This window comes from Stomoxys calcitrans, chromosome 4 (assembly GCF_963082655.1).
Source record: "Stomoxys calcitrans chromosome 4, idStoCalc2.1, whole genome shotgun sequence".
Classification (NCBI taxonomy): Eukaryota; Metazoa; Arthropoda; class Insecta; order Diptera; family Muscidae; genus Stomoxys; species Stomoxys calcitrans.
Window position 1 is genome coordinate 94,720,963 of NC_081555.1, and position 7,723 is coordinate 94,728,685.

Sequence of the window (7,723 nt, forward strand, 5' to 3'; positions counted from 1 at the left end):
ATACCTATTTTATAGACACAATCGAATAATTGTCAAAAACAAAAAATTTCATTAACCATAAAAAATGCTTAATTTATTGCGAATACTTAATTATAAGTAAAAGTAATTTCACTGGATTATTGTAAAAAAATATGAGAAAAAGACTACAAGTTATTTCAATTTCAATGGTTTTTCCCATCAAACAGTTCATTTATGGTTATCTCTAAAGCAACACTCTTATTTCCCATTCTATAGTACACCTCACAATCATTCTATTCCCCTTACACAAATGTCTGGCAACAAATCTTACTCATGATTCTTTTCTTTTAAATAACATCGCTTGTTGACGTCATGTTCAGCAGCAAAGTTTTGTTCTCTTTTTACACACAATCGTATCTGTGGTTAGTACATGTGTGGCGTTTTCCCCCTTTTTTTTTGTAGGTTCTTATGCCACACTGTTATGGATTGCAGCTATTTTTAACACAAAGCGATCATGACTGTGTGTATTGATGAAATAAAGCAAAATGTCGTGTGTAAATGAATTAGTTCCCATAATGTAACGGGGGGATATAGCTCAGTGGTAGAGCATTCGACTGCAGATCGAGAGGTCCCCGGTTCAAACCCGGGTGTCCCCTAAATGAAATTTTCCGAAACCTATTTTGTTTTGTACTTAATGTAATTTTTAATGACAGTTTCCTTTTAATACTATTTTTGAGAAGATATAGAAAAAAATAAAATAAAAAAAATAAAATAAAATTAACAAAATTAAATTAAAAAAGAATAAAATTAAAAAAAATAAAATTAAAAAAAAAATAAAATTAAAAATATAATAAAATTAAAAAAAAAATAAAATTAAAAAAAAATAAAATTAAAAAAAATAAAATTAAAAAAAAAATAAAATTAAAAAAAATAAAATTAAAAAAAAATAAAATTAAAAAAAAATAAAATTAAAAAAAAAATAAAATTAAAAAAAAATAAAATTAAAAAAAAATAAAATTAAAAAAAAATAAAATTAAAAAAACATAAAATTAAAAAAAATAAAATTAAAAAAACATAAAATTAAAAAAAATAAAATAAAAAATAAATAACAAAAATTAAATAAAATAAAATAAAAAAAAAATAAAATAAAAAAAAAAATAAAATAAAAAAAAAAATAAAATAAAAAAAAAATAAAATAAAAAAAAATAAATAAAAAAAAATTAAATAAAAAAAAATTAAATAAAAAAAAATTAAATAAAAAAAATAAAATAAAAATAAAATAAAAAAAAATAAAATAAAAAATAAAAAAACAAAAATAAAATAAAATAAAAAAAAAATTAAATTAAATAAAATAAAAAAAAAAAAAATAAAAAAGAAAAAAAAAATAAAATAAAAAAAAAATAAAATAAAATAGAAAACAAAAATAAAATAGAAAAAAAATAAAATAAAAAAAATAAAATAAAAAAATAAAATAAAAAAAATAAAATAAAAAAATAAAATAAAAAAATAAAATAAAAAAATAAAATAAAAAAAAATAAAATAAAAAAAAATTAAATAAAAAAAATAAAATAAAAAAAAATAAAATAAAAAAAAATTAAATAAAAAAAATAAAATAAAAAAAATAAAATAAAAAAAATATATAAAAAAATATAATAAAAAAAATAAAATAAAAAAAATAGAATAAAATAAAAATATATAAAATAAAAAATATAAACATAAAATAAAATACAATAAAAAAATTAAAATACAATGAAAAAAAATACAATAACAAAATAAAATACAATAAAAAAAAATAAACAATACAATATTACAATAAAAAAAATATAATATATAAAAAAATAAAATTCAATATAAAAATAAAAAACAATTAAAAAAAATAAAAAAATTAAATAAAAAGAAATAAAAAAATAAGAAAAAGAAATTACTAAAAAATATTAAAAAAAAATAAATATGTAAAAAATTAAAAATTGAAAAAAAAAAATTAAAAAATGAAAATAACAAAAAAGATTTAAAAATAACAAAAAAAGATTTAAAAATTAAAAAAGAAATAATAACAAAAATTAAATATATAAAAAGAATAAATAAATTTAACAAATACAAAATAAAATAAATAAAAATATAAACAAAAAAATTAAAAAGAAATTTAAAAAATTAAAAAAAAAACATATTAAAAAATAAATAAAGAAAAAAATAAAAACAAAAAAAAAACAGCAATAAAAAAAAAACTTTAAAAAATAATAAACAAAACAAAAAATAGAAAAAAATATCAAAAAATAAAAAATACAAAAAAATAAAAAATAAAAATAACATGAAAAAGATTTAAAATTTAAAGGAAAATAATAACAAAAATTAAAAAAATAAAATATATATAAAAAAAATAACAAATACAAAATAAAAAAAAAATACAAAAAATATAAACAAACCAAATAAAAAAGAAATTGTAAAAATTAAAAAAAAAAATAAATAATTAAAAAAAATAAAAAAATTTAAAAAGAAAAAAAAAAATTAAAAAATTACAGAAAACTTAAAACAAAAAATAAAAATATATAGAAAAAACAAATAAATAACAAACTAATAAAACGAACTTAAAAATTAAAAAAAAAACAATTTACAAAAGAAAAAATAAGATTTAAAATTTAAAAGAAGGTAATAATAAAAATTAAAAAAATAATATATATATAAAAAATATAAGAAAAAAATATAACAAATGCGAAATATAAATTAAAAAATAAAAAAGAAATTGTAAAAATTAAAAAACTAATTAAAAAAAATAAATAAAGAAAAAAATAAAAAAATTAAAAAAATAATAAAAAAATTATAAAATTACATAAAACTTAACACAAAAAATAAAAAAAAAATAAATAACAAATTAATAAAAAAATAAAAAAACTTAAAAAACTAAAAAAAATAAATATAAAAAATAGTATAATATAAAAATAAACAAACAAAAATTACAAAATTACAAAAAATTAAAAAAAAAAAACGAATAAAAAATTAAAAATATAAAAATATTTTTAATTTTAAATATTTTAAAAAATGGGCAAAAAATGTCTACCAAATGCGGATATCACGGTTATTTTCCTATACATTCTTCTTAAATCACGCGCTCGGAAGACTTCAAAGATGTGAATATCAGTCTGTCATTGTTGAACGAATTGACATATCTTTATGAAATTTGAAATGTATAGAGAAGAGGTTTTAGTTAGACGATATGTTAGTTAGATGTATAATTTCAGGGCCCCAGAATGTCTTGGCCCTATTCGTGGGCCCTCTGGTTAAGTCATCCACTACCAATTTTTCTATGCTCTGCGAAATGTTCATTTGCGCTTTTCAGCCCGAACAAAGATTTGTAGGGCCTAGGTGACTAAAGGACCACCGGGACTTCTAGGGCCATGGTCAACGATTGACATCCGTCCGTCCGTCCGTTTGTCTGTCTATCTGTGCTTTTCCAGCCCGAACAAAAATTTGTAGGGCCTAGGCGACAAAAGGACCACCGGGACTTCTAGGGCCCTGGTCAACAATTGACATCCGTCCGTCCGTCCGTTTGTCTGTCTATCTATCGAAAAAACGCTAACTTTTGAGGGAGCAAAGCAAGGCAAATGAAATTTTGCACAAATACTTCCTATTAGTGTAGGTCGGTTGGGATTGTTAATTGGCCATATTGGTTCATATTTGGTCCAATATAAACCGATCTCCCGATTATATATATATATTGACAAATGCGATCCATGGTGGAGGGTATATAACATTCGGCCCGGCCGAACTTAGCACGCTCTTACTGGTTTTATGTTGGCCTCGATATAAAAATTCCCATGAAATCCTGCCTATGCAAATGAATATTTCAATATTTGGCAACTATATGCTATAATACTTAATGACAAACATAACCCAAATTAGTGACCATGAGAGCTAATGATAAAATATAATTGCAAAATAGAAAATAAGGATTATATAGAATGGGTAGAATATCTCAGTATCATCACCACCCACTATTTATGTTCAAAATACGATTTGATTATACCATTTCACCACATTATCGATGGATTTTTGGCAAATAAGCCGCTTTGTAAACATTTAAATGCATTTTATAGAGCTTTCGCTTATGCAATCAAATGTAATGAGGATTATCGAGAGGACACACACACACACACACAAAGAGCGGTTTCAAATACAGCTCTCGTATTTAATTAGAGCAAATATAGATGAAAAAGATACCAAACAGCCTTAAATATCTATTTATTTGCTATGTTTGTATGGAAACACTTTCACAAGGATTCTTTTAATTGTCAGTTTTTAATACGAGTTTCACATTTAATTAAACGAAATTGAGAATTAAATATATTTGCCACATATTTGTTATCAAAGGACTTAGTTTAGTATGGAAATCTTACATATAAAAATCAGTTTGTGTTTGTTTGTTGGTTTGTATGTTTGTGTGTTCCTTTTAGACTCAGAAACGGCTAAACCGATTTTTTTGAAATTTTCACAGATGGTGCATAAGATCCCGTGGTGAAAATAGGGTACTAAATTTTTTGATATCTGAAGGGGGAGCGGACCCTCCCCCTTAACCTAATTTTCAGAAACTCCAGATCTCGGTGATGGGTGGTGCGATTGAAGCGAAATTTTGTGTGCTCTCTTTTATACTAACCTACATACAAAAATTTGGCATCCAAATTTCGGATGGGGTATCTAGGGGGGGGGGGGGGGGCGCCCCACCCCCAAACCTACCATATATACATATACACCAATCACGACAATATGGGACTTAAATGAAAGGTATTTAATATTAGAAAACGCATCTGATATCCAATTGTCGGACCAAGTGCTTGGGGGACCACTCCAAAACACTCCTAAATCGGACATATTTACCGACCATGGCAATATGGGACTCGAATGAAAGGTATTTGCGAGTAAAATACGAATCTGATATCCAAATTTTGGGATAAAGTTTCTGGGGGTCCATCTCTTCCCCAAAACACCCCCCAAACAGGACTTATTTACTGACCATGGCAATATGGGGCTTAAATAAAAGGTATTCGAGTGTAGAATACGAATCTGATATCCAGATGTGGGACCAATTATTTGGGGGGCCGCTCATAACCAAGACCATCCCCCAAAAGAGACAAATTTACGACCATAGCAATATGGGGCTCAAATGAAAGGTGTTTGGAAGTAAAGCACAAATCTGATATCAATATTCGGGAGAAGTGTCTATGGGGCCACCCCACCCCCATAACACCACCCAAGTAGGAAGTATTTGCTGACCATTGCAATATGAGGCTTAAAGAAGAGGTATTTTGGAGTAGAACACGAATCTGATATATATTTTAAAATTCATGTCATTGAGTGGGCGCCCCATTCCCCAAAACACCCACAAATCGGTCATGTTTGCCAACTATAGAAAAATGGAGCTCAAATGAAGGGTATTTGAAAGTAGACCATGAATCTGACATCAACATTCGGGACCAACTCTCTAGGGGACGCTGTCATATAGACCTATCTGGGCTCTTGATTTCTTGAGCGTCTAGAGTGCGCAATTTCGATCCGATTTGGTTGAAATTTTGCACAACGTGTTTTGTTGTAACTTCCAACAACTACGTTAAGAATAGTTTAAATAGGTCCATAGCCTGATATAGCTGCCATATAAACTGATCTGGGGTCTTGACTTCTTAAGCCACTAGAGGGCGCAATTGTTATCCGATTTAGCTAAAATTTTGCATGAGATGTTTTATTATGAATTTCAACAAATGTGCCAAGAATAGTTCAAATCGGCCCATAAACTGATATAGCTGTCATATAAACCGATCTGGGGTCTTGACTTCTCGAGCCACTAGAGGGCGCAATTATTATCCGATTTGGCTGAAATTTGTACAACGGCTTCTCTTATGACCTTTAACATACGTATCGAATATGACATGAATCGGTTTATAGCCTAATACAGCTCCCCTATAAACCGATCTCCCTATTTTTCTTCTTAAGCCCCTACTAGACTTGGCTGAAATTTTACGCAATGGCTTCTACTATGGTCTCCAATATTCAGTTCAATTATGGTCCGAAATGTTCCAATTGCCAATTGAATTGTTACAATGACATAGCAATTCGATACATGGTGGAGGGTATATACGATTTGGCCCAGCCGAACTACTTCTTATTGATGTAGGTCCGAGGCCATTGCAAATGGGCCATTTCGGTTGAGATTTGGATATAGCTCCCATATCAACCAATCTCCGGAGTTGAGATCTTCATCCATGGAAGTCGCAATTATTGTCCGATTTAGCTGAAATTTTGGACGTGGTGTTGTTGGTAGTCAAAATCCAACATTCGTGGTAAGTATGGTCCAAATCGGTCTATAAACTGATATCTTATAAATAAAATCCAATTTGTGTTTGTTTGTAGGTTTGTTCCGTATATACTCAAAAACGGCTGAACCGATTAACTTGAAATTTTCACAGATTGTGTAGGTTGGTCTGGAAGTAAACATAGGCAATATAATTTTTTGATATCGGGAGGGGAGCGGACCCTCCCCCTAATCCCAAGAGTACTACCCAAAAATAAAAGTGGAGCGATCGGGACAATATGGGATTCAAATGAAAGCTATTCAAGAGTAGAATACAAATTTCATAATAATAGAAGGGTCCAAGTACCTGGGGGGCCGCCCCAGCCCCAAAACCCCTTAAAATAGGTGTATTTGACGATCATGACAATATGGGGCTCAAATGCAAGGTATTCGGGAGTAGATTACGCATATGGTCAGGAATAAGAAATATGCTTTATAATTTATTGATATCGGAAGGAGTCGGACTCTCCCCGTTACCTCAAAAATAACACCTAAAATCACAAGTGGACCGATAAAGGCAATATGGATATCAAATGAAAGGTATTGATGAGTAGAATACGAACATGGTATTAAAAATTGGGCCCAAGTACACAGGAAGTCGCCCTAAAATGTCTAAAAACAGACAAATTGGTCGTCCATATCAATATGGAGCTTAAATGAAAGGTATTCGGGAGTAGATTACGAATCTGGCATACAAAATCAGATCGAAGTGTAGGGGTCACCCCTAAAAACTCCCTAAATGGGCATATGACCCATCATGACTATATGAGACACGGTTTGTTTGTTTGTTCCGTAGAATCAAAAAATAAGGAAACATAGGTTATACCATTTTTAGATATCGGATGGTGGCTGAACCTCCCCCTTACACCAAAAACGCCACCCATATCCGAAAGTGGTCCGATGGGCACAATATGGGTATCAAATGAAAGGTATTGGAGACTAGAAAATGAATATCATATAAAATTTTGGGTCCAAGTAGCCAGCGGGCCGGCCCAACCCAAAAACTCCTCCAAACAGATATAATCGACGTTCCTATCAATATGGGACTCAAATGAAAAGTATTCGGCAGTAGATTACAAATATGGCATAAAAAATTAGGTCCAAGAAATGGAAGGTCGCTGTACCCACAAATACCCTCTAATGGGCATATCGGCCGACCATGGCTATATAGGATTCAAATGAAAGGTACTTGGGAGTAGATTAAAAATGTGATATTAACATTTGCGTTCAAGTCAAGGTGGCTGTTTTTCGCCTACAACTACGGCGAATAGATTAATTGACCCATTATGGCAATATGAGACTTAAATGAAAGATATTTGAGAGAACAAAACGAGTTTGATATCCAATTTTGGGGATACGCCCCAAATTAATCCTTAAACTGAACTTTACTTCCGACCATAGCAATATGGAGCTCAAACGGTATTTGGG

At 28.5% G+C, this 7,723-nt stretch overlaps 1 non-coding gene across 1 annotated transcript; it reads left to right on the forward strand.

The window, feature by feature from the left end:
* The first annotated feature begins 542 nt into the window (after positions 1–542).
* Positions 543–614, forward strand: Trnac-gca (transfer RNA cysteine (anticodon GCA)). Its single transcript has one exon. It is a non-coding gene; the product is annotated as a tRNA-Cys (tRNA).
* The last annotated feature ends 7,109 nt before the right edge of the window (positions 615–7,723 follow it).